This window comes from Carcharodon carcharias (genome assembly GCF_017639515.1).
Source record: "Carcharodon carcharias isolate sCarCar2 chromosome 38 unlocalized genomic scaffold, sCarCar2.pri SUPER_38_unloc_1, whole genome shotgun sequence".
NCBI classification, from domain to species: Eukaryota; Metazoa; Chordata; class Chondrichthyes; order Lamniformes; family Lamnidae; genus Carcharodon; species Carcharodon carcharias.
In genome coordinates this window covers 137,643-165,010 of record NW_024470775.1, presented here as the reverse complement: position 1 = coordinate 165,010, position 27,368 = coordinate 137,643, and the positions used below count along the sequence as shown (strand labels likewise).

General features: G+C 47.9%; 2 long non-coding RNA genes across 2 annotated transcripts in view; both read left to right on the top strand.

Moving 5' to 3' along the window:
- Positions 1-341: 341 nt before the first annotated feature.
- LOC121274768 lies at positions 342-3,472 on the top strand. Its single transcript, XR_005942298.1, has 2 exons — positions 342-524; positions 3,180-3,472. It is a non-coding gene; the product is annotated as an uncharacterized LOC121274768 (long non-coding RNA).
- A 9,500-nt stretch (positions 3,473-12,972) lies between these two features.
- The window catches only part of LOC121274769, a 77,336-nt gene continuing 62,940 nt past the window's right edge, over positions 12,973-27,368 (top strand). The window contains exon 1 of the long non-coding RNA XR_005942299.1: positions 12,973-13,103. This is a non-coding gene — a long non-coding RNA (uncharacterized LOC121274769). The remainder of the gene's footprint in view (positions 13,104-27,368) is intronic.

Below are 27,368 nucleotides of genomic sequence, written 5' to 3'. Positions count from 1 at the left end.
ATCCAGATCAGCACAACTCGCTATGTCATGAAATGTTTCCTTGCATCTCACGATTGTTCTTTTACCAAACAGCTTCAGTCTGTGTCCTCATTGCCCCTGACCATCCTGTCTCAGGGAAGAGTTTCTCCTTATGAGATACCAGACATTTACCTGGACTCAATCTGTTGTCACCCCCACTGATCCATGTGTCTCAACAGACGGAATAGCTTCCAGGATTAACATGAGTCGAGGTCACTCGGGGTGAAACTCGGAATTGTCCACACCCATTGTCTTGCTCCCTGAGCCAAACGGCCATTCACCTCTCACATTAAGAGAAGATATTTTCCTAGGCAGGAGTCACTCCCCATCTCTGGAATCATAAATTCTCCCAAGCTCTCTCTCTTGACTCCACACACACACACACACACACCGTCTGGAGTCTCCAGTTCTCTGATCCCGACACGGAAGGACTCTGGTCAAGATAATGAAGCCTCTGATCCTGGTTCTTGCTCTCCTGCTGATCGCTCAGGATTTCCAGGTCATGGGTGAGTAGCGACCTCCCTGTCTTCAGCAGCTGTTTGGAACAATGTCCATTTGGAACTCTTTGATTCTCTGTGTGGTTGTTAGGGTGCAGGGTGAGAGGGCAGGATTGTGGAGCTCTCTCACTCCCTGTCCCTTCCAATCACTGCTCAAGGAAAGCAAAGAGAGAATGTTGGAGTGGGAATTACACCAGCCTCCTTGTCTTTCTCATTCTTACATCCAAATCCCTCCACATCCCTTGAGAGCCCAGACCAGTGTAACCTACTCCGTCCACCCAAACCTTCCCAGTCCCTGTGAAAATCTCCAGCCCCTACAACTGTCTGTCTCTCCGCAACATCCTACAGGTGTTTCATAACTGCCCATCAGAAATATACCGCCAGGCACTACAAGACCCTGTATCTCTGTAAGTTCCCCCAGGGGCCACAACTCTATCCCCATAACCCCATCCAGCCCCACAACCCTCTCTATCCCCATAACACCCTCCAGCCCCACAACTCTCTCTATCCCCATAACGCCCTCCAGCCCCACAACTCTCTCTATCCCCATAACCCCCTCCAGCCCCACAACTCTCTCTATTCCCGTAACCCCCTTGATCCCCACAACTCTCTATCCCCATAACCTACCTCCAGCCCCACAACTCACTCTATCCCCATAACCCCCTCCAGCCCCACAACTCTCTCTATCCCCATAACATGCTCCAGCCCCACAACTCTCTCCATCCCCATAAACCCCTCCAGCCCCACAACTCTCTCCATCCCCATAAACCCCTCCAGCCCCACAACTCTCTCTATCCTCATAACCCCACCAGCCCCACAACTCCCTCTATCCCCATAACACCCTCCAGCCCCACAACTCTCTCTATCCCCATAACCCCCTCCAGCCCCACAACTCTCTCTATCCTCATAACCCCCACCAGCCCCACAACTCCCTCTATCCCCATAACACCCTCCAGCCCCACAACTCTCTCTATCCCCATAACCCCCTCCAGCCCCACAACTCTCTCTATCCCCATAACACCCTCCAGCCCCACAACTCTCTCCATCCCCATAAACCCCTCCAGCCCCACAACTCTCTCTATCCCTGTAACCACCTCCAGCCCCACAACTCTCTCTATCCCCATTACCCCCTCCAGCTCCACAACTCCCTCTATCCCCATATCACTCGGTTGACCACAGTTTAGGGGAACTCTCTAACTGTCCTTCCAATTGGACATTGGTCAGTGTTTTCTGGCCCTGCCGCAGTGTGTCTCCCGATGGTGGATGTGATGAGACATTTTAATCTCCGTTCACTCCGCTGGGACTGTAATGTCCTGCCGGGCGGGGGGGGAACCTAGACCCCTGGCCTGTGTTTCCAAACCCCTCCACAGCCTCACCCCCTCCATATCTCTGACATTGCCCCCAGACCCAACACCTTTCCAGATCTCTGTGATTCTCCTGTTCTTCTCTCCTGTGTATTCCCAGTGTTTAAGTGACCCACCATTGACAGCCGAGCCTTCAGCTGCCTGGAGCCAAAGCGATGGAATTACCTGTAGAAATCGCTCCAACTCTCTCCCCTCCTTTAAGACGCTCTATACAACAAACCTCTTCCGGTCAACAGGCCCTGATATCAGCTGCTGGGTCTCAGTCTCCATTTTGTTTACTTAGCTCCTGTGAGGCAAATTGGGCCTTTTCTATCTGTTCAAGTGAATATAGAAGTTGTGTCATTATCGTGGGGCCCAGATCTGGTCTCCATATGCCCTGGCCACAACACACTTGGAGCATTCTGCACAATTCTTGCCTCGTTAATCATCGGTTAGACCACACTTGGAGTACTGTGCACAGTTCTGGTCTCTATATCCCTCGGTTAGACCACACTTGGAGTACTGTGCACAGTTCTGGTCTCCTTATCCCTCGGTTAGACCACACTTGGAGCACTGTGCACAGTTCTGGTCTCTCTATCCCTCGGTTAGACCACACTTGGAGTACTGTGCACAGTTCTGGTCTCTATATCCCTCGGTTAGACTACATTTGGAGCACTGTGCACAGTTCTGGTTTCTATATCCCTCGATTAGACTGCACTTGGAGCACTGTGCACAGTTCTGGTCTCTATAAACCTTGGTTAGACTGCACTTGGAGCACTGTGCACAGTTCTGGTCTCTATAAACCTTGGTTAGACTGCACTTGGAGCACTGTGCACAGTTCTGGTCTCTATAAACCTTGGTTAGACTGCACTTGGAGCACTGTGCACAGTTCTGGTCTCTATAAACCTTGGTTAGACTGCACTTGGAACACTGTGCACAGTTCTGGTCTCCATATCACTCAGTTAGATGACATCTGGAGCACCATGAACAGTTCTGCACTCCACATCCCTCAGTTAGACCACTTTTGCTCCACTGGGTACAGTTCTGCTCTCCATATCGCTCGGTTAGAACACAGTTGATCCACTGGGTACAGTCCTGCTCTCCATATCCCTTGGTTAGGCGTCCCATAGAACCCTGTGCGCTGTTCTGTTTTCCATGTCCTTTGTCTAGGCCTCACAGACCAAACTGATGATAGTTCAGTATCGGGATGTGATAGTGAAAGGGGGACTTCACCATTTAGGCTGATACATAATAAATGTTTGAGCGAGAGTCAAGGGTGCATAATGGTGGCATCAACAGAGGATTCCTTTCTGCATTTCAGGATTCTCCTATGGATGTGCCAGAATACGAGGGGGCAGATGTCGAAGTGGTTCCTGCTACAAGAAAGAGGTTCAGATACCCTTGAGGTGCTTCAAGGGGTATAAATGCTGCATGCCGTATCGATTCATGAGAGGATGAAGGAGGGAAGGGAAATCAAGGCCAGTGACTCCAGCCCCAATCCAAAGGCCCGTGTCTCCAGCACTGCCTTGAGGCTCCACGGACTGTGTAGGGCCCATGCCCCCTGACCCACTGGTTCCTGGATCATGTGAATAAAACTGGCTGCGTTGGTCACTGCCTCTTGTCTGTGTCTCATTTCTCACTCGGATCGGTGAGTCTCCACATTGACAGGGAGGGAAGGGGGAGGCCAGGCAATGGCAGGGCCTCATTCAGGTCCTGTAGCTCCAGCATAATCATTTTCACAGAGTCATGTCTCAGAGCCATTGTCACAGACGTGTCCATCAACATCCCTGGGTATGTCCCTGTCCCACCGGCAGTGACTCAGTGCTCTGCAGGTGGGAGGGAGTTTCCATTGGAGTCCTCAATATTGACTCATGACATCAGGTCAAACATGGGCAAGAAAATGGCTCCTTCTGATTCTCATCTACTGCCCTCCCTCAGCCGATGATCCAGCACAAGTGCTCTTGGAGTAAAGGGCTGTTTGTCAGATTGGAGCATGTAGACAGTGCTGTTCCCCCAATTACTGACATCAGGAATACGGTGACATTCCAAAACTTGTCGATGAAACTATACTTGAAGTCATGGCAACCAGTGAGGACGATAGATATCGATGGAAACAGGACATAGATAGGAGGGCAGAATGGGCAGAAAAGTGGCAGATGGAATTTTGTAGAGAGGGGTATGAGGTGATGCATTTTGACAGAAGGAATAGGGAGAGGCATTATGGGCTACATGACACAATTTTAAAGAGCGTTCAGAGACAGAGGGATTTGGGGTGTTCTGAAATTTTATCTTTGACATTTGGCAGGGCAGGATGAGAGAGCAGTTAGTGAAGCGTGGAGGGTATTGGGCTCCATTGTTTCAAATTCATTCATGGAATGTGAGCATCGCTGGCTAGGCCAGCATTTAATGCCCCTCCCAAATTGCCCCTTGAGAAGGTGGTGGTGAGCCGCTGCAGTCCCTGTGGTGTAGGTACATCCACAGCGCTGTTAGGGAGGGAGTTCCAGGATATTGACCAGGCGACAGTGAAGGAACGGACGATATATTTCCAAGTCAGGATGGTGAGTGGCTCAGAGGGGAACTTCCAGGTGGTGGGTTTCCCATGTGTCTGCTGCCCTTGTCCTTCTAGATGGTAGAGGAGGTGGGTTTGGGCAGCGCTATCGAAGGAGCCTTGGTGACTTGCTGCAGTGCATCTTGTAGATGGTACACACACTGCTGCTACTGTGCGTCGTTGGTGGAGGGAGTGAATGTTTGTGGATGGGGGGCCGATCAAGTGGGCCTGCTTATTTCCGGATGGTGTCGAGCGTCTTGAGTGTTGTGGGAGCAGCACTCATCCAGGCAAGTGGGGAGCATTCCATCATAGACCTGACTGGTGCCTTGTAGATGGTGGACAGGTTTTAGGGAGTCAGCAGGTGAGTTACTCTCCGCAGGATTCCCAGCCTCTGACCTGCTCTTGTAGCCACAGTATTTATATGGCTGGTCCAGTTCAGTTTCTGGTCAATGGTAACCCCCAGGATCAAGTTAGTGGGGGATTCAGTGATGGTAATGGCATTGAATGTCAAGGGGCGATGGTTAGATTCTCTCTTGTTGGAGATGGTCATTACCTAACACTCAAAAATACAAGTATTGGGGACAAAATCAGGGGAAGATACTCTGAACAATTATAAAGCCCTGGTTAGGCCGCAGCTAGATTAATACATCCAGCTCTGATCACCACACATGAGGGGGGATGTGAGAGCCCTGGAGGGGCTGCTGAGGGTATTTAGAAGATTAAAGCCTGTGTATTGTCCACACAGACGGGCAGTGAGCTGCTGGACCCTATCCTGTGCTGATTCATTCCTGTCAGATCCTCACACCTTGTTCAATGCTGTCAGACAGGGTGGCACCTGGTGTCCGCTCAGTTCCGTGTTCCAGGGAAATATTTAACAGGCCGGTAAACTGCTCAAAGTGACTGATTTGTGCTTCAACTCTGATGTCTGACATGGAACTCTTTATCCACACATTGCATTCCAGACATCTCCAGACTTTCATCCCAATCCTGGATACAGGAGAGTAGTTTAGTCTCCAGCTAATGTCCATCACTGGGAGACAATTAAACACCCAATTAAGGTGGATTCATTGGGTCATCATGGCTCAGGAAGCCATTCGGCCCATCCAGGCAAGGCAGATAGATGGCAGTGAGGGATCAATGAGGACAGGGGCCCTGGGAAGAGGGAATGGATAGAGGGTTGTGGAAATGAGGGAAAAGGGAAGGAATCTTGCAGAGCTGGAGGTGCTGAGTGGGGAGACAATTGAGATGTGATGTGTTGTGGGTGGGGGTGTTTGTGGGGATAGGAGTGGGTGGGAGAGATGATAGTATCTCTAGAAGGAGGGGTGTAGGCTGTATCTCTGGGTGAGCTCAGTCACACCAGAGAAACACCATGGTCTCACTCCGCAGTGAGTGATATGCCATTGCCCTGTAAGCTGTGTGACCTGTTCTGAATCGATCCCATTGAAAGCAATGAGTGCCACACAACACAATGGAGAGTGTCCTCAGTGTGAGGACAGGAGCCAATCGTCACAAGGACTGTGCGGTGGTCATTCCTACCAACGCCGTCAGGGACAGATGTATCTGCAGCAGGTAGATTGGTGAGGATGGGGTGGAGTAGAATCTTCCCTCTTGTTGGTTCACCTGCCTCAGGCCTATTCTGCCTTTCAGGGCTCAGACACCTGGGTCTGTAACGGTGACCCTGAGACACTCTTGGTGATGGATATGCAGCTCCCACAGCAGAGAACATTATGTGCCCTCGATACGCTCAGTGCTTCCTCCATGTGGTGTTTAACATGGAGGAGGAGAGATTGATCAGATTCGGGAGAGCGGTAGGTGGGAGTCAGCAGGAGGTTTCCATTCCCCTGTTTGCCCTCATGTCTTGTGACATCAGAGAGACTGTGGTCTTGTTAAGGACTCCCAGGACCAGCCTCTCCCGACTGTATGTCACTGCTCTGTCACCTCTGGTGGGGACAGTCCTGTCAGAGGGACACGGGATACCCAGGGAATGGGGGGCACGCGATTAGCGCATTGTCTTTACGTTATGCTTCTGTGAGTGTGTCTACATTGGAGTTATAAGATGTCAATGTGACCCTGCCATTGTCTGACCTCCCCTCCCTCCCTGTCAATATGGAGACACACCGAAACGAGCGAAAAATGAGACACGGACGAGAGGTGGTGATCGATGCAGCCAGTTTTATTCACGTGATTCAGAAAGCTGTGGGCCAGGGGTCATTGGATCCACACAATGTGTCAGAAGCAGAACTACAGGAATTACAGATACTTTCAATCAGAGCCTCAGGCGGCTCTCACAAGGGGACATTTCCACTTTTTGTTACTCAGTCAGCCTTGCAGCACTTAAAAACGAGGAAGCAGTTCTCCTTCGTCTCTGTCTCACCTTCCTTGCACCCGAGTGGTCTACAGGAGCCTCCAGTTTCACTACATCCCAAGGCTCGACCTAGGAAAGAGAAAGGAAGACTTCATTGATGCCAACAATCATGGCCCTCGAGGGCCCAAGTTTAGTCTAACTGATGTACATTCAGAGCTAACCTGTAGAGAGTGCATCCGGAGTGATCTAAGGGATACGGAGACACGAACTGTACAGAGTGAGCCTAGTGTTGTCTAACCGAGGGATACAGAGACTGGAACTGTGCACAGTGATCCAAGTGGGGTCATACGATGGATAATGAAGATCAGAATGGTACACAGTGCTCCGAGTGTTGTCTCTCTCTCTCTCACTCACTCTCTCACCAGCTTTCTTGCCCTGTCTCTCTCTCTCACTCACTCTCACACCAGCTTTCTTGCCCTGTCTCTCTCTCACTCTCACCAGCTTTCATTTTCTGTCTCTCACTCTCTCAGCAGCTTTCTTGCCCTGTCTCTCTCTCTCACCAGCTTTCTTGCCCTGTCTCTCTCTCACTCTCATGAGCTTTCTTGCCCTGTCTCTCTCTCTCAGCAGCTTTCTTGCCCTGTCTCTCTCTCTCTCCAGCTTTCTTGCCTTGCCTCTCTCTCGCTCCCACGAGCTTTCTTGCCCTGTCTCTCTCTCTATATATCTCACCAGCTTTCTTGCCCTGTCTCTCTCTCGCTCTCACCAGCTTTCTTGCCCTGTCTCTCTCTCTCTCACCAGCTTTCTTGCCCTGTCTCTCTCTCTCTCATCAGCTTTCTTGCCCTGTCTCTCTCTCTCTCACTCACTGTCTCACCAGGTATCTTGCCCTGTCTCTCTCTCCCTCTCACCAGCTGTCTTGCCCTGTCTCTCTCTCTCTCTATCTCACCAGTTTTCTTGCCCTGTCTCTCTCTCTCTCTCAGGAGCTTTCTTGCCCTGTCTATCTCTCTCTCTATCTCACCAGCTTTCTTGCCCTGACTCTCTGTCTCTCTATCTCACCAGCTTTCATGCCCTGTCTCTCTCTCTCTCTCACCAGCTGTCTTGCCTTGTCTCTCTCTCTCTCTCACCAGCTGTCTTGCCCTGTCTCTCTCTCACTCTCACCAGCTGTCTTGCCCTGTCTCTCTCTCATTCTCTCACCAGCTTATTTGCCATGTCTCTCTCTCACTAGCTTTCTTGCCCTGTCTCTTTCTCTCTCTCTCACCAGATTTCTTGCCTTGCCTCTCTCTCGCTCCCACGAGCTTTCTTGCCCTGTCTCTCACTCTCTCAGCAGCTTTCTTGCCCTGTCTCTCTCTCTCTCCAGCTTTCTTGCCTTGCCTCTCTCTCGCTCCCACGAGCTTTCTTGCCCTGTCTCTCTCTCTATATATCTCACCAGCTTTCTTGCCCTGTCTCTCTCTCACTCTCACCAGCTTTCTTGCTGTGTGTGTCTCTCTCTCACCAGCTTTCTTGCCCTGTCTCTCTCTCTCGCTTACCAGCTTTCTTGCCCTGTCTCTCTCACTCTCTCTCTCACCAGCTTTCTTGCTGTGTGTGTCTCTCTCTCACCAGCTTTCTTGCCCAGTCTCTCTCTCTCGCTTACCAGCTTTCTTGCCCTGTCTCTCTCTCTCTCTATATTGCCAGCTTTCTTGCCCTGTCTCTCTCTCTCTCACCAGCTTTCTTTCCCTGTCTCTCTCTCTCTGTCACCAGCTGTCTTGACCTGTCTCTCTCTCTCTCACCAGATTTCTTGGCTTGTTTCTCTCTCTCTCTGTCCAACTTTCTTGCCCTCTCTCTCTCACCAGCTTTCTTGCCCTGTCTCTCTCTCTCTGACCAGCTTTCTTGCCCTCACTCCCTCACCAGCTTTCTTGCCCTTTCTCTCTCTCTCTCACCAGCTTTCTTGCTGTGTGTGTCACTCTCACCAGCTTTCTTGCCCAGTCTCTCTCTCTCGCTTACCAGCTGTCTTGCCCTGTCTCTCTCTCTCTCTATATCGCCAGCTTTCTTGCCCTGTCTCTCTCTCTCTCACCTGCTTTCTTGCCTTGTCTCTCTCTCTCTCTCACCAGATATCTTGACCTGTCTCTCGCTCTCTCTCACCAGCTGTCTTGCACTCTCTCTCTCTCTCGCACCAAATTTCTTGCCATCTCTCACTCTCTCTCCCTCACCAACTTTCTTGCCCTGTCTCTCTCTCTCTCTCACCAGCTTTCTTGCTCTCTCTCTCTCACCATCTTTCTTGCCCTGTCTCTCTCTCTCTCACCAGCTTTATTGCCCTGTCTCTCTCTCTCTCTCACCAGCTTTCTTGCCCTGTCTCTCTCTCTCTCTGACAAGCTTTCTTGCCCACTCTCTCTCTCCAGCTTTCTTGCCCTGTCTCTCTCTCTCTTTCTCTCACCAGCTTTCTTGACCTGTCTCTCTCTCACTCTCACCAGCTTTCTTGCCCTGTCTCTCTCTCACTCTCACCAGCTTTCTTGCCCTGTCTCTCTCTCACTCTCACCAGCTGTCTTACCCTGTCTCTCTCTCATTCTCTCACCAGCTTATTTGCCATGTCTCTCTCTCACTAGCTTTCTTGCCCTGTCTCTCTCTCTCTCTCTCACCAGCTTTCTTGCCCTGTCTCTCTCTCTCTCTCTCTCTCTCACCAGCTTTCTTGCTGTGTGTGTCTCTCTCTCACCAGCTTTCTTGCCCAGTCTCTCTCTCTCGCTTACCAGCTTTCTTGCCCTGTCTCTCTCTCTCTCTATATCGCCAGCTTTCTTGCCCTGTCTCTCTCTCTCTCAACAGCTTTCTTGCCCTGTCTCTCTCTCTCTCTATATCACCAGCTTTATTGCCCTGTCTCTCTCTTTCTCAACAGTTTTCTTGCCCTGTCTCTCTCTCACTCTCACCAGCTGTCTTGCCCTGTCTCTCTCTCATTCTCTCACCAGTTTACTTGCCATGTCTCTCTCTCTCTCTCACCAGCTTTCTTTCCCTGTCTCTCTCTCTCTGTCACCAGCTGTCTTGCCCTGTCTCTCTCTCTCTCACCAGATTTCTTGGCTTGTCTCTCTCTCTCTCTGTCCAACTTTCTTGCCCTCTCTCTCTCACCAGCTTTCTTGCCCTGTCTCTCTCTCTCTGACAAGCTTTCTTGCCCTCACTCCCTCACCAGCTTTCTTGCCCTTTCTCTCTCTCTCTCTCACCAGCTTTCTTGCTGTGTGTGTCTCTCTCACCAGCTTTCTTGCCCAGTCTCTCTCTCTCACTTGCCAGCTGTCTTGCCCTGTCTCTCTCTCTCTCTATATCGCCAGCTTTCTTGCCCTGTCTCTCTGTCTCTCCACAGCTTTCTTGCCCTGTCTCTCTCTTTCTCAACAGCTTTCATGCCCTGTCTCTCTCTCTCTTACCAGCTGTCTTGCCCTCTCTCTCTCTCTCTCTCTCTCTCTCACCAGCTTACTTGCCCAGTCTCTTTCTCTCTCTCTCACCAGCTGTCTTGCCCTGTCTCTCTCTTTCTCTCTCTCACCAGATTTCTTGCCTTGTCTCTCTCTCTCACTCTCACCAGCTGTCTTGCACTTTCTCGTTCTCATTCTCTCACCAGCTTTCTTGCCCTGTCTCGCTCTCTCTCTCTCTCTCTCTCACCAGATTTCTTGCCTTGTCTCTCTCTCTCTCTCACCAGCTGTCTTGCAATGTCTCTCTCTCTCTCTCTGACCATCTTTCTTGCCCTCTCTCTCTCACCAGCTTTCTTGCCCAGTCTCTCTCTCGCTTACCAGCTTTCTTGCCCTGTCTCTCTCTCTCCCTCTATCACCAGCTTTCTTGCCCTGTCGCTCTCTCTCTCTCTCACCAGCTGTCTTGCCCTGTCTCTCTGTCTCTCGTTCTCTCTCACACCAGCTGTCTTGCCCTGTCTCTCTCCCTCTCACCAGCTTTCTTGCCCTGTCTCTCTCTTTCTGACAAGCTTTCTTGCCCTCACTCCCTCACCAGCTTTCTTGCCCTTTCTCTCTCTCTCTCTCACCAGCTTTCTTGCTGTGTGTGTCTCTCTCACCAGCTTTCTTGCCCAGTCTCTCTCTCTCACTTACCAGCTGTCTTGCCCTGTCTCTCTCTCTCTCTATATCGCCAGCTTTCTTGCCCTGTCTCTCTGTCTCTCCACAGCTTTCTTGCCCTGTCTCTCTCTTTCTCAACAGCTTTCATGCCCTGTCTCTCTCTCTCTTACCAGCTGTCTTGCCCTCTCTCTCTCTCTCTCTCTCTCTCTCACCAGCTTACTTGCCCAGTCTCTTTCTCTCTCTCTCTCTCTCTCACCAGCTGTCTTGCCCTGTCTCTCTCTTTCTCTCTCTCACCAGATTTCTTGCCTTGTCTCTCTCTCTCACTCTCACCAGCTGTCTTGCACTTTCTCTTTCTCATTCTCTCACCAGCTTTCTTGCCCTGTCTCTCTCTCTCTCTCCCTCACCAGCTTTCTTGCCCTGTCTCGCTCTCTCTCTCTCTCTCTCACCAGATTTCTTGCCTTGTCTCTCTCTCTCTCTCACCAGCTGTCTTGCAATGTCTCTCTCCTCTCTCTGACCATCTTTCTTGCCCTCTATCTCTCACCAGCTTTCTTGCCCAGTCTCTCTCTCGCTTACCAGCTTTCTTGCCCTGTCTCTCTCTCTCCCTGTATCACGAGCTTTCTTGCCCCGTCGCTCTCTCTCTCTCTCACCAGCTGTCTTGCCCTGTCTCTCTGTCTCTCGTTCTCTCTCACATCAGCTGTCTTGCCCTGTCTCTCTCCCTCTCACCAGCTTTCTTGCCCTGTCTCTCTCTCTCTCGCTCACCAGCTTTCTTGCCCTACCCTGTGTGTTGGGGTGTGGGTATGGGGGTGGTGGGGGTGGTGGGTGTGGGGGTGTGAGGGTGGGGGTGTGGGTATGGGGTGGTGGGGGTGGTGGGTGTGGGGGTGTGGGTGTGGGGATGTGTGGGTTTGGGGGTGTGGGTGTGGGGGGTGTGGGTGTGGGGGTGGGGGTGTGGGTGTGGGTGTGGGGGTATGGGTGTGGGTGTGTGGGTGTGGGGGTGGGGGTGTGGGTGTGGGTGTGTGGGTGTGGGTGTGGGTGTAGGGGTGTGGGTGTGGGGGTGTGGGTGTGGGCACTGTGTGAGTGTGGGTGTGGGTGTGGGGGTGTGGGTGAGGGGGTGGTGGGGGTGTTTGTGGTGGTGTGGGGGTGTGGGTGTGCGTGTGGGGGTGTGGGTGTGGGGGTGTGGGTGTGGGGGTGTGGGGTGTGGGTGTGGGGGTGTGGGGTGTGGGTGTGGGGGTGTGGGGTGGGGGTGTGGGTGTGGGGGTGTGGGTGTGGGGGTGGTGGGGGTGTGGGTGTGGGGGTGGGTGGGTGTGTGGGGGTGGGGGTGGTGGGTGTGTGGGTGTCGGGGGTGTGGGTGTGGGGGTGGGTGGTGGGGGTGTGGGTGTGGGTGTGGGGGTGGGTGGGTGTGTGGGGGTGGGTGGGTGGGGGTGTGGGTGTGGGGGTGGGTGGGTGGGGGTGTGGGTGTGGGTGTGGGTGGGTGGGGGTGTGGGGGTGTGGGTGTGGGGGTGGTGGGTGTGTGGGTATGGGGGTGGGTGGTGGGGGTGTGGGTGTGGGGGTGGATGGGTGGGGGTGTGGGTGTGGGTGTGGGTGTGGGGGTGTGGGGTTGTGGGTGTGGGGGTGGTGGGGGTGGTGGGGGTGTGGGTGTGGGGGTGGTGGGTGTGTGGGTGTGGGGGTAGTGGGGGTGTGGGTGTGGGAGTGGGTGTGGGTGTGGGTATGGGGAGGTGTGGAGGGTGGGGTGTAGATCCTTGGGGGACACCAGAGGTATGGGCGTGGGAACAGAAAGAGAAGCCATTGCCGGTTATTCTCTGGTGACCTGTACATTGGAAAGTAGATTCAGTGTTAGGGAAGGGGAACTGAAAGGGGCGGGTGTGGGGACACCTGACGCTATTGGGTGGATCATGAGGGCCAATCAAAACAGCCGGCATATTGACAGAGGAAAGCAGCGTGGGAATAATTGGATAGTTTCTTCAGAGAGACGACAAGGCTCGATGGGCCGAATGGCCCTCTTCTCTGCTGTTTTATTCTTACCTTCATCGCAGAAAGATATTTCTACAAACCTTCCCCAGTTCAATCCTTACACAGGGCCGTCTCTGTTGTTTAACACATAATCGCCCAGCGAGACACATTTAATCACTGATTCCAGTTACTGTTGCTCTCAGTGAGTGACCTATCCCTTCAACGTGCCCAAGGTGGAGCCAATCCTCACCGTGTCTGTGTGGGTGTGTGTGTGTGATTATTAACTACAGATTATACTCTGAGTTCATATAAAGAGCTCCTGTATCCCAGGCAGCTCAGTGAGGCTCTGAGGAGCTCAGTGGAAGATGAGGAAAGCACAGCTCTTGGTGCTGGTGCTCCTGGTGCTGGGACACAGCATCGCTGCAATTGAATTTGAAGGAGGTTAGTGAATCTTTCAGTCGCCAATCTATGAAACTTTTCACAGGAACAGGAATAGGCCATTCACCCACTCAAACATGTGTTGCCATTCGATTGGATCATTGTTGATCTGTATTTAAATCCATTTCTGCAGCTTGGTTCTGGAACATGAACCGTACCTTGGTACCAAAAGCCTTCAATCTCAGCGTGGGAATGGTTGGAAAGTTGGTAAATTATATATATTAATTTCAATTGTGCTCCAACCTCCACAATTGACCACTAGAAAATCTTAAAATTGCAACAAAATTCGAAGATATTTTGGTTTTTAGCTACAGTTCAGGTCTCCATATCACTCGGTTAGAACACACTTGGAGAACTTTGCACAGTTCAGGTGTCCTTAACCCTTGGTTAGGCCACACTTGGAGCACTGTGCACAGTTGTGTTCTCCGTATCCCTCAGTTAGATTACATTTGGGGCACTGTGCACAGTTGTGTTCTCCGTATCCCTCAGTTAGATTACATTTGGAGCACTGTGCACAGTTCTGTTCTCTGTATCCCTCAGTTAGATTACATTTGGAGCACTGTGCACAGTTCTGTTCTCTGTATCCCTCAGTTAGAGGACATTTGGAGCACTGTGCACAGTTCTGTTCTCTGTATCCCTCAGTTAGAGGACATTTGGAGCACTGTGCACAGTTCTGTTCTCTGTATCCCTCAGTTAGATTACATTTGGAGCACTGTGCACAGTTCTGTTCTCTGTATCCCTCAGTTAGAGGACATTTGGAGCACTGTGCACAGTTCTGTTCTCTGTATCCCTCAGTTAGATTACATTTGGAGCACTGTGCACAGTTCTGTTCTCTGTATCCCTCAGTTAGATTACATTTGGGGCACTGTGCACAGTTCTGTTCTCTGTATCCCTCAGTTAGATTACATTTGGAGCACTGTGCACAGTTCTGTTCTCTGTATCCCTCAGTTAGATTACATTTGGGGCACTGTGCACAGTTCTGTTCTCCGTATCCCTCAGTTAGAGGACATTTGGAGCACTGTGCACAGTTCTGTTCTCTGTATCCCTCAGTTAGAGTACATTTGGAGCACTGTGCACAGTTCTGTTCTCTGTATCCCTCAGTTAGAGTACATTTGGAGCACTGTGCACAGTTCTGTTCTCCGTATCCCTCAGTTAGATTACATTTGGAGCACTGTGCACAGTTCTGTTCTCTGTATCCCTCAGTTAGATTACATTTGGAGCACTGTGCACAGTTCTGTTCTCTGTATCCCTCAGTTAGATTACATTTGGAGCACTGTGCACAGTTCTGTTCTCTGTATCCCTCAGTTAGATTACATTTGGAGCACTGTGCACAGTTCTGTTCTCTGTATCCCTCAGTTAGAGTACATTTGGAGCACTGTGCACAGTTCTGTTCTCTGTATCCCTCAGTTAGATTACATTTGGAGCACTGTGCACAGTTCTGTTCTCTGTATCCCTCAGTTAGAGTACATTTGGAGCACTGTGCACAGTTCTGTTCTCTGTATCCCTCAGTTAGATTACATTTGGAGCACTGTGCACAGTTCTGTTCTCTGTATCCCTCAGTTAGATTACATTTGGAGCACTGTGCACAGTTCTGTTCTCTGTATCCCTCAGTTAGATTACATTTGGAGCACTGTGCACAGTTCTGTTCTCCGTATCCCTCAGTTAGATTACATTTGGAGCACTGTGCACAGTTCTGTTCTCTGTATCCCTCAGTTAGATTACATTTGGAGCACTGTGCACAGTTCTGTTCTCTGTATCCCTCAGTTAGAGTACATTTGGAGCACTGTGCACAGTTCTGTTCTCTGTATCCCTCAGTTAGATTACATTTGGAGCACTGTGCACAGTTCTGTTCTCTGTATCCCTCAGTTAGATTACATTTGGAGCACTGTGCACAGTTCTGTTCTCTGTATCCCTCAGTTAGATTACATTTGGAGCACTGTGCACAGTTCTGTTCTCTGTATCCCTCAGTTAGATTACATTTGGAGCACTGTGCACAGTTCTGTTCTCTGTATCCCTCAGTTAGAGTACATTTGGAGCACTGTGCACAGTTCTGTTCTCTGTATCCCTCAGTTAGAGTACATTTGGAGCACTGTGCACAGTTCTGTTCTCTGTATCCCTCAGTTAGATTACATTTGGAGCACTGTGCACAGTTCTGTTCTCTGTATCCCTCAGTTAGAGTACATTTGGAGCACTGTGCACAGTTCTGTTCTCTGTATCCCTCAGTTAGAGTACATTTGGAGCACTGTGCACAGTTCTGTTCTCTGTATCCCTCAGTTAGATTACATTTGGAGCACTGTGCACAGTTCTGTTCTCTGTATCCCTCAGTTAGATTACATTTGGAGCACTGTGCACAGTTCTGTTCTCTGTATCCCTCAGTTAGATTACATTTGGAGCACTGTGCACAGTTCTGTTCTCTGTATCCCTCAGTTAGATTACATTTGGAGCACTGTGCACAGTTCTGTTCTCTGTATCCCTCAGTTAGATTACATTTGGAGCACTGTGCACAGTTCTGTTCTCTGTATCCCTCAGTTAGATTACATTTGGAGCACTGTGCACAGTTCTGTTCTCTGTATCCCTCAGTTAGATTACATTTGGAGCACTGTGCACAGTTCTGTTCTCCTGTATCCCTCAGTTAGAGTACATTTGGAGCACTGTGCACAGTTCTGTTCTCTGTATCCCTCAGTTAGATTACATTTGGAGCACTGTGCACAGTTCTGTTCTCTGTATCCCTCAGTTAGATTACATTTGGAGCACTGTGCACAGTTCTGTTCTCTGTATCCCTCAGTTAGAGTACATTTGGAGCACTGTGCACAGTTCTGTTCTCTGTATCCCTCAGTTAGATTACATTTGGAGCACTGTGCACAGTTCTGTTCTCTGTATCCCTCAGTTAGAGTACATTTGGAGCACTGTGCACAGTTCTGTTCTCTGTATCCCTCAGTTAGATTACATTTGGAGCACTGTGCACAGTTCTGTTCTCTGTATCCCTCAGTTAGAGTACATTTGGAGCACTGTGCACAGTTCTGTTCTCTGTATCCCTCAGTTAGATTACATTTGGAGCACTGTGCACAGTTCTGTTCTCTGTATCCCTCAGTTAGATTACATTTGGAGCACTGTGCACAGTTCTGTTCTCTGTATCCCTCAGTTAGATTACATTTGGAGCACTGTGCACAGTTCTGTTCTCTGTATCCCTCAGTTAGATTACATTTGGAGCACTGTGCACAGTTCTGTTCTCTGTATCCCTCAGTTAGATTACATTTGGAGCACTGTGCACAGTTCTGTTCTCTGTATCCCTCAGTTAGATTACATTTGGAGCACTGTGCACAGTTCTGTTCTCTGTATCCCTCAGTTAGAGTACATTTGGAGCACTGTGCACAGTTCTGTTCTCTGTATCCCTCAGTTAGATTACATTTGGAGCACTGTGCACAGTTCTGTTCTCTGTATCCCTCAGTTAGAGTACATTTGGAGCACTGTGCACAGTTCTGTTCTCTGTATCCCTCAGTTAGATTACATTTGGAGCACTGTGCACAGTTCTGTTCTCTGTATCCCTCAGTTAGAGTACATTTGGAGCACTGTGCACAGTTCTGTTCTCTGTATCCCTCAGTTAGATTACATTTGGAGCACTGTGCACAGTTCTGTTCTCTGTATCCCTCAGTTAGATTACATTTGGAGCACTGTGCACAGTTCTGTTCTCTGTATCCCTCAGTTAGATTACATTTGGAGCACTGTGCACAGTTCTGTTCTCTGTATCCCTCAGTTAGATTACATTTGGAGCACTGTGCACAGTTCTGTTCTCTGTATCCCTCAGTTAGATTACATTTGGAGCACTGTGCACAGTTCTGTTCTCTGTATCCCTCAGTTAGAGTACATTTGGAGCACTGTGCACAGTTCTGTTCTCTGTATCCCTCAGTTAGAGTACATTTGGAGCACTGTGCACAGTTCTGTTCTCTGTATCCCTCAGTTAGATTACATTTGGAGCACTGTGCACAGTTCTGTTCTCTGTATCCCTCAGTTAGATTACATTTGGAGCACTGTGCACAGTTCTGTTCTCTGTATCCCTCAGTTAGAGTACATTTGGAGCACTGTGCACAGTTCTGTTCTCTGTATCCCTCAGTTAGATTACATTTGGAGCACTGTGCACAGTTCTGTTCTCTGTATCCCTCAGTTAGAGTACATTTGGAGCACTGTGCACAGTTCTGTTCTCTGTATCCCTCAGTTAGAGTACATTTGGAGCACTGTGCACAGTTCTGTTCTCTGTATCCCTCAGTTAGATTACATTTGGAGCACTGTGCACAGTTCTGTTCTCTGTATCCCTCAGTTAGATTACATTTGGAGCACTGTGCACAGTTCTGTTCTCTGTATCCCTCAGTTAGATTACATTTGGAGCACTGTGCACAGTTCTGTTCTCTGTATCCCTCAGTTAGATTACATTTGGAGCACTGTGCACAGTTCTGTTCTCTGTATCCCTCAGTTAGAGTACATTTGGAGCACTGTGCACAGTTCTGTTCTCTGTATCCCTCAGTTAGAGTACATTTGGAGCACTGTGCACAGTTCTGTTCTCTGTATCCCTCAGTTAGAGTACATTTGGAGCACTGTGCACAGTTCTGTTCTCTGTATCCCTCAGTTAGATTACATTTGGAGCACTGTGCACAGTTCTGTTCTCTGTATCCCTCAGTTAGAGTACATTTGGAGCACTGTGCACAGTTCTGTTCTCTGTATCCCTCAGTTAGATTACATTTGGAGCACTGTGCACAGTTCTGTTCTCTGTATCCCTCAGTTAGATTACATTTGGAGCACTGTGCACAGTTCTGTTCTCTGTATCCCTCAGTTAGATTACATTTGGAGCACTGTGCACAGTTCTGTTCTCTGTATCCCTCAGTTAGAGTACATTTGGAGCACTGTGCACAGTTCTGTTCTCTGTATCCCTCAGTTAGAGTACATTTGGAGCACTGTGCACAGTTCTGTTCTCTGTATCCCTCAGTTAGAGTACATTTGGAGCACTGTGCACAGTTCTGTTCTCTGTATCCCTCAGTTAGATTACATTTGGAGCACTGTGCACAGTTCTGTTCTCTGTATCCCTCAGTTAGAGTACATTTGGAGCACTGTGCACAGTTCTGTTCTCTGTATCCCTCAGTTAGATTACATTTGGAGCACTGTGCACAGTTCTGTTCTCTGTATCCCTCAGTTAGAGTACATTTGGAGCACTGTGCACAGTTCTGTTCTCTGTATCCCTCAGTTAGAGTACATTTGGAGCACTGTGCACAGTTCTGTTCTCTGTATCCCTCAGTTAGAGTACATTTGGAGCACTGTGCACAGTTCTGTTCTCTGTATCCCTCAGTTAGATTACATTTGGAGCACTGTGCACAGTTCTGTTCTCTGTATCCCTCAGTTAGATTACATTTGGAGCACTGTGCACAGTTCTGTTCTCTGTATCCCTCAGTTAGATTACATTTGGAGCACTGTGCACAGTTCTGTTCTCTGTATCCCTCAGTTAGATTACATTTGGAGCACTGTGCACAGTTCTGTTCTCTGTATCCCTCAGTTAGATTACATTTGGAGCACTGTGCACAGTTCTGTTCTCTGTATCCCTCAGTTAGAGTACATTTGGAGCACTGTGCACAGTTCTGTTCTCTGTATCCCTCAGTTAGAGTACATTTGGAGCACTGTGCACAGTTCTGTTCTCTGTATCCCTCAGTTAGAGTACATTTGGAGCACTGTGCACAGTTCTGTTCTCTGTATCCCTCAGTTAGATTACATTTGGAGCACTGTGCACAGTTCTGTTCTCTGTATCCCTCAGTTAGAGTACATTTGGAGCACTGTGCACAGTTCTGTTCTCTGTATCCCTCAGTTAGATTACATTTGGAGCACTGTGCACAGTTCTGTTCTCTGTATCCCTCAGTTAGATTACATTTGGAGCACTGTGCACAGTTCTGTTCTCTGTATCCCTCAGTTAGAGTACATTTGGAGCACTGTGCACAGTTCTGTTCTCTGTATCCCTCAGTTAGAGTACATTTGGAGCACTGTGCACAGTTCTGTTCTCTGTATCCCTCAGTTAGAGTACATTTGGAGCACTGTGCACAGTTCTGTTCTCTGTATCCCTCAGTTAGAGTACATTTGGAGCACTGTGCACAGTTCTGTTCTCTGTATCCCTCAGTTAGATTACATTTGGAGCACTGTGCACAGTTCTGTTCTCTGTATCCCTCAGTTAGATTACATTTGGAGCACTGTGCACAGTTCTGTTCTCTGTATCCCTCAGTTAGATTACATTTGGAGCACTGTGCACAGTTCTGTTCTCTGTATCCCTCAGTTAGATTACATTTGGAGCACTGTGCACAGTTCTGTTCTCTGTATCCCTCAGTTAGATTACATTTGGAGCACTGTGCACAGTTCTGTTCTCTGTATCCCTCAGTTAGATTACATTTGGAGCACTGTGCACAGTTCTGTTCTCTGTATCCCTCAGTTAGATTACATTTGGAGCACTGTGCACAGTTCTGTTCTCTGTATCCCTCAGTTAGATTACATTTGGAGCACTGTGCACAGTTCTGTTCTCTGTATCCCTCAGTTAGATTACATTTGGAGCACTGTGCACAGTTCTGTTCTCTGTATCCCTCAGTTAGATTACATTTGGAGCACTGTGCACAGTTCTGTTCTCTGTATCCCTCAGTTAGATTACATTTGGAGCACTGTGCACAGTTCTGTTCTCTGTATCCCTCAGTTAGATTACATTTGGAGCACTGTGCACAGTTCTGTTCTCTGTATCCCTCAGTTAGATTACATTTGGAGCACTGTGCACAGTTCTGTTCTCTGTATCCCTCAGTTAGATTACATTTGGAGCACTGTGCACAGTTCTGTTCTCTGTATCCCTCAGTTAGATTACATTTGGAGCACTGTGCACAGTTCTGTTCTCTGTATCCCTCAGTTAGATTACATTTGGAGCACTGTGCACAGTTCTGTTCTCTGTATCCCTCAGTTAGATTACATTTGGAGCACTGTGCACAGTTCTGTTCTCTGTATCCCTCAGTTAGATTACATTTGGAGCACTGTGCACAGTTCTGTTCTCTGTATCCCTCAGTTAGATTACATTTGGAGCACTGTGCACAGTTCTGTTCTCTGTATCCCTCAGTTAGATTACATTTGGAGCACTGTGCACAGTTCTGTTCTCTGTATCCCTCAGTTAGAGTACATTTGGGGCACTGTGCACAGTTCTGTTCTCTGTATCCCTCAGTTAGATTACATTTGGGGCACTGTGCACAGTTCTGTTCTCTGTATCCCTCAGTTAGATTACATTTGGAGCACTGTGCACAGTTCTGTTCTCTGTATCCCTCAGTTAGATTACATTTGGAGCACTGTGCACAGTTCTGTTCTCTGTATCCCTCAGTTAGATTACATTTGGAGCACTGTGCACAGTTCTGTTCTCTGTATCCCTCAGTTAGATTACATTTGGAGCACTGTGCACAGTTCTGTTCTCTGTATCCCTCAGTTAGAGTACATTTGGAGCACTGTGCACAGTTCTGTTCTCTGTATCCCTCAGTTAGAGTACATTTGGAGCACTGTGCACAGTTCTGTTCTCTGTATCCCTCAGTTAGAGTACATTTGGAGCACTGTGCACAGTTCTGTTCTCTGTATCCCTCAGTTAGAGTACATTTGGAGCACTGTGCACAGTTCTGTTCTCTGTATCCCTCAGTTAGATTACATTTGGAGCACTGTGCACAGTTCTGTTCTCTGTATCCCTCAGTTAGATTACATTTGGAGCACTGTGCACAGTTCTGTTCTCTGTATCCCTCAGTTAGATTACATTTGGAGCACTGTGCACAGTTCTGTTCTCTGTATCCCTCAGTTAGATTACATTTGGAGCACTGTGCACAGTTCTGTTCTCTGTATCCCTCAGTTAGATTACATTTGGAGCACTGTGCACAGTTCTGTTCTCTGTATCCCTCAGTTAGATTACATTTGGAGCACTGTGCACAGTTCTGTTCTCTGTATCCCTCAGTTAGATTACATTTGGAGCACTGTGCACAGTTCTGTTCTCTGTATCCCTCAGTTAGATTACATTTGGAGCACTGTGCACAGTTCTGTTCTCTGTATCCCTCAGTTAGAGTACATTTGGAGCACTGTGCACAGTTCTGTTCTCTGTATCCCTCAGTTAGATTACATTTGGAGCACTGTGCACAGTTCTGTTCTCTGTATCCCTCAGTTAGATTACATTTGGAGCACTGTGCACAGTTCTGTTCTCTGTATCCCTCAGTTAGAGTACATTTGGAGCACTGTGCACAGTTCTGTTCTCTGTATCCCTCAGTTAGATTACATTTGGAGCACTGTGCACAGTTCTGTTCTCTGTATCCCTCAGTTAGAGGACATTTGGAGCACTGTGCACAGTTCTGTTCTCTGTATCCCTCAGTTAGAGTACATTTGGAGCACTGTGCACAGTTCTGTTCTCTGTATCCCTCAGTTAGAGTACATTTGGAGCACTGTGCACAGTTCTGTTCTCTGTATCCCTCAGTTAGATTACATTTGGAGCACTGTGCACAGTTCTGTTCTCTGTATCCCTCAGTTAGATTACATTTGGAGCACTGTGCACAGTTCTGTTCTCTGTATCCCTCAGTTAGATTACATTTGGAGCACTGTGCACAGTTCTGTTCTCTGTATCCCTCAGTTAGAGTACATTTGGAGCACTGTGCACAGTTCTGTTCTCTGTATCCCTCAGTTAGAGTACATTTGGAGCACTGTGCACAGTTCTGTTCTCTGTATCCCTCAGTTAGAGTACATTTGGGGCACTGTGCACAGTTCTGTTCTCTGTATCCCTCAGTTAGATTACATTTGGAGCACTGTGCACAGTTCTGTTCTCTGTATCCCTCAGTTAGAGTACATTTGGAGCACTGTGCACAGTTCTGTTCTCTGTATCCCTCAGTTAGAGTACATTTGGAGCACTGTGCACAGTTCTGTTCTCTGTATCCCTCAGTTAGATTACATTTGGAGCACTGTGCACAGTTCTGTTCTCTGTATCCCTCAGTTAGAGTACATTTGGAGCACTGTGCACAGTTCTGTTCTCTGTATCCCTCAGTTAGATTACATTTGGAGCACTGTGCACAGTTCTGTTCTCTGTATCCCTCAGTTAGAGTACATTTGGAGCACTGTGCACAGTTCTGTTCTCCGTATCCCTCAGTTAGAGTACATTTGGAGCACTGTGCACAGTTCTGTTCTCTGTATCCCTCAGTTAGATTACATTTGGAGCACTGTGCACAGTTCTGTTCTCTGTATCCCTCAGTTAGAGTACATTTGGAGCACTGTGCACAGTTCTGTTCTCTGTATCCCTCAGTTAGATTACATTTGGAGCACTGTGCACAGTTCTGTTCTCCGTATCCCTCAGTTAGAGTACATTTGGAGCACTGTGCACAGTTCTGTTCTCTGTATCCCTCAGTTAGATTACATTTGGAGCACTGTGCACAGTTCTGTTCTCTGTATCCCTCAGTTAGAGTACATTTGGAGCACTGTGCACAGTTCTGTTCTCTGTATCCCTCAGTTAGAGTACATTTGGAGCACTGTGCACAGTTCTGTTCTCTGTATCCCTCAGTTAGATTACATTTGGAGCACTGTGCACAGTTCTGTTCTCTGTATCCCTCAGTTAGATTACATTTGGAGCACTGTGCACAGTTCTGTTCTCTGTATCCCTCAGTTAGAGTACATTTGGAGCACTGTGCACAGTTCTGTTCTCTGTATCCCTCAGTTAGATTACATTTGGAGCACTGTGCACAGTTCTGTTCTCTGTATCCCTCAGTTAGATTACATTTGGAGCACTGTGCACAGTTCTGTTCTCTGTATCCCTCAGTTAGATTACATTTGGAGCACTGTGCACAGTTCTGTTCTCTGTATCCCTCAGTTAGATTACATTTGGAGCACTGTGCACAGTTCTGTTCTCTGTATCCCTCAGTTAGATTACATTTGGAGCACTGTGCACAGTTCTGTTCTCTGTATCCCTCAGTTAGATTACATTTGGAGCACTGTGCACAGTTCTGTTCTCTGTATCCCTCAGTTAGATTACATTTGGAGCACTGTGCACAGTTCTGTTCTCTGTATCCCTCAGTTAGATTACATTTGGAGCACTGTGCACAGTTCTGTTCTCTGTATCCCTCAGTTAGAGTACATTTGGAGCACTGTGCACAGTTCTGTTCTCCTGTATCCCTCAGTTAGATTACATTTGGAGCACTGTGCACAGTTCTGTTCTCTGTATCCCTCAGTTAGATTACATTTGGAGCACTGTGCACAGTTCTGTTCTCTGTATCCCTCAGTTAGATTACATTTGGAGCACTGTGCACAGTTCTGTTCTCTGTATCCCTCAGTTAGATTACATTTGGAGCACTGTGCACAGTTCTGTTCTCTGTATCCCTCAGTTAGATTACATTTGGAGCACTGTGCACAGTTCTGTTCTCTGTATCCCTCAGTTAGATTACATTTGGAGCACTGTGCACAGTTCTGTTCTCTGTATCCCTCAGTTAGAGTACATTTGGAGCACTGTGCACAGTTCTGTTCTCTGTATCCCTCAGTTAGATTACATTTGGAGCACTGTGCACAGTTCTGTTCTCTGTATCCCTCAGTTAGATTACATTTGGAGCACTGTGCACAGTTCTGTTCTCTGTATCCCTCAGTTAGATTACATTTGGAGCACTGTGCACAGTTCTGTTCTCTGTATCCCTCAGTTAGATTACATTTGGAGCACTGTGCACAGTTCTGTTCTCTGTATCCCTCAGTTAGATTACATTTGGAGCACTGTGCACAGTTCTGTTCTCTGTATCCCTCAGTTAGATTACATTTGGAGCACTGTGCACAGTTCTGTTCTCTGTATCCCTCAGTTAGAGTACATTTGGAGCACTGTGCACAGTTCTGTTCTCTGTATCCCTCAGTTAGATTACATTTGGAGCACTGTGCACAGTTCTGTTCTCTGTATCCCTCAGTTAGATTACATTTGGAGCACTGTGCACAGTTCTGTTCTCTGTATCCCTCAGTTAGATTACATTTGGAGCACTGTGCACAGTTCTGTTCTCTGTATCCCTCAGTTAGATTACATTTGGAGCACTGTGCACAGTTCTGTTCTCTGTATCCCTCAGTTAGATTACATTTGGAGCACTGTGCACAGTTCTGTTCTCTGTATCCCTCAGTTAGATTACATTTGGAGCACTGTGCACAGTTCTGTTCTCTGTATCCCTCAGTTAGATTACATTTGGAGCACTGTGCACAGTTCTGTTCTCTGTATCCCTCAGTTAGATTACATTTGGAGCACTGTGCACAGTTCTGTTCTCTGTATCCCTCAGTTAGATTACATTTGGAGCACTGTGCACAGTTCTGTTCTCTGTATCCCTCAGTTAGATTACATTTGGAGCACTGTGCACAGTTCTGTTCTCTGTATCCCTCAGTTAGATTACATTTGGAGCACTGTGCACAGTTCTGTTCTCTGTATCCCTCAGTTAGATTACATTTGGAGCACTGTGCACAGTTCTGTTCTCTGTATCCCTCAGTTAGATTACATTTGGAGCACTGTGCACAGTTCTGTTCTCTGTATCCCTCAGTTAGATTACATTTGGAGCACTGTGCACAGTTCTGTTCTCTGTATCCCTCAGTTAGATTACATTTGGAGCACTGTGCACAGTTCTGTTCTCTGTATCCCTCAGTTAGATTACATTTGGAGCACTGTGCACAGTTCTGTTCTCTGTATCCCTCAGTTAGATTACATTTGGAGCACTGTGCACAGTTCTGTTCTCTGTATCCCTCAGTTAGAGTACATTTGGAGCACTGTGCACAGTTCTGTTCTCTGTATCCCTCAGTTAGATTACATTTGGAGCACTGTGCACAGTTCTGTTCTCAGTATCCCTCAGTTAGATTACATTTGGAGCACTGTGCACAGTTCTGTTCTCTGTATCCCTCAGTTAGATTACATTTGGAGCACTGTGCACAGTTCTGTTCTCCGTATCCCTCAGTTAGATTACATTTGGAGCACTGTGCACAGTTCTGTTCTCTGTATCCCTCAGTTAGAGTACATTTGGAGCACTGTGCACAGTTCTGTTCTCTGTATCCCTCAGTTAGATTACATTTGGAGCACTGTGCACAGTTCTGTTCTCTGTATCCCTCAGTTAGATTACATTTGGAGCACTGTGCACAGTTCTGTTCTCTGTATCCCTCAGTTAGATTACATTTGGAGCACTGTGCACAGTTCTGTTCTCTGTATCCCTCAGTTAGAGTACATTTGGAGCACTGTGCACAGTTCTGTTCTCTGTATCCCTCAGTTAGATTACATTTGGAGCACTGTGCACAGTTCTGTTCTCTGTATCCCTCAGTTAGATTACATTTGGAGCACTGTGCACAGTTCTGTTCTCTGTATCCCTCAGTTAGATTACATTTGGAGCACTGTGCACAGTTCTGTTCTCTGTATCCCTCAGTTAGATTACATTTGGAGCACTGTGCACAGTTCTGTTCTCTGTATCCCTCAGTTAGATTACATTTGGAGCACTGTGCACAGTTCTGTTCTCTGTATCCCTCAGTTAGATTACATTTGGAGCACTGTGCACAGTTCTGTTCTCTGTATCCCTCAGTTAGATTACATTTGGAGCACTGTGCACAGTTCTGTTCTCTGTATCCCTCAGTTAGATTACATTTGGAGCACTGTGCACAGTTCTGTTCTCTGTATCCCTCAGTTAGATTACATTTGGAGCACTGTGCACAGTTCTGTTCTCTGTATCCCTCAGTTAGAGTACATTTGGAGCACTGTGCACAGTTCTGTTCTCTGTATCCCTCAGTTAGAGTACATTTGGAGCACTGTGCACAGTTCTGTTCTCTGTATCCCTCAGTTAGATTACATTTGGAGCACTGTGCACAGTTCTGTTCTCTGTATCCCTCAGTTAGAGTACATTTGGAGCACTGTGCACAGTTCTGTTCTCTGTATCCCTCAGTTAGAGTACATTTGGAGCACTGTGCACAGTTCTGTTCTCTGTATCCCTCAGTTAGATTACATTTGGAGCACTGTGCACAGTTCTGTTCTCTGTATCCCTCAGTTAGATTACATTTGGAGCACTGTGCACAGTTCTGTTCTCTGTATCCCTCAGTTAGATTACATTTGGAGCACTGTGCACAGTTCTGTTCTCTGTATCCCTCAGTTAGAGTACATTTGGAGCACTGTGCACAGTTCTGTTCTCTGTATCCCTCAGTTAGATTACATTTGGAGCACTGTGCACAGTTCTGTTCTCTGTATCCCTCAGTTAGATTACATTTGGAGCACTGTGCACAGTTCTGTTCTCTGTATCCCTCAGTTAGAGTACATTTGGAGCACTGTGCACAGTTCTGTTCTCTGTATCCCTCAGTTAGATTACATTTGGAGCACTGTGCACAGTTCTGTTCTCTGTATCCCTCAGTTAGATTACATTTGGAGCACTGTGCACAGTTCTGTTCTCTGTATCCCTCAGTTAGATTACATTTGGAGCACTGTGCACAGTTCTGTTCTCTGTATCCCTCAGTTAGATTACATTTGGAGCACTGTGCACAGTTCTGTTCTCTGTATCCCTCAGTTAGATTACATTTGGAGCACTGTGCACAGTTCTGTTCTCTGTATCCCTCAGTTAGATTACATTTGGAGCACTGTGCACAGTTCTGTTCTCTGTATCCCTCAGTTAGAGTACATTTGGAGCACTGTGCACAGTTCTGTTCTCTGTATCCCTCAGTTAGATTACATTTGGAGCACTGTGCACAGTTCTGTTCTCCGTATCCCTCAGTTAGAGTACATTTGGAGCACTGTGCACAGTTCTGTTCTCTGTATCCCTCAGTTAGATTACATTTGGAGCACTGTGCACAGTTCTGTTCTCTGTATCCCTCAGTTAGAGTACATTTGGAGCACTGTGCACAGTTCTGTTCTCTGTATCCCTCAGTTAGAGTACATTTGGAGCACTGTGCACAGTTCTGTTCTCTGTATCCCTCAGTTAGAGTACATTTGGAGCACTGTGCACAGTTCTGTTCTCTGTATCCCTCAGTTAGAGGACATTTGGAGCACTGTGCACAGTTCTGTTCTCTGTATCCCTCAGTTAGAGTACATTTGGAGCACTGTGCACAGTTCTGTTCTCTGTATCCCTCAGTTAGATTACATTTGGAGCACTGTGCACAGTTCTGTTCTCTGTATCCCTCAGTTAGAGTACATTTGGAGCACTGTGCACAGTTCTGTTCTCTGTATCCCTCAGTTAGAGTACATTTGGTGCACTGTGCACAGTTCTGTTCTCTGTATCCCTCAGTTAGATT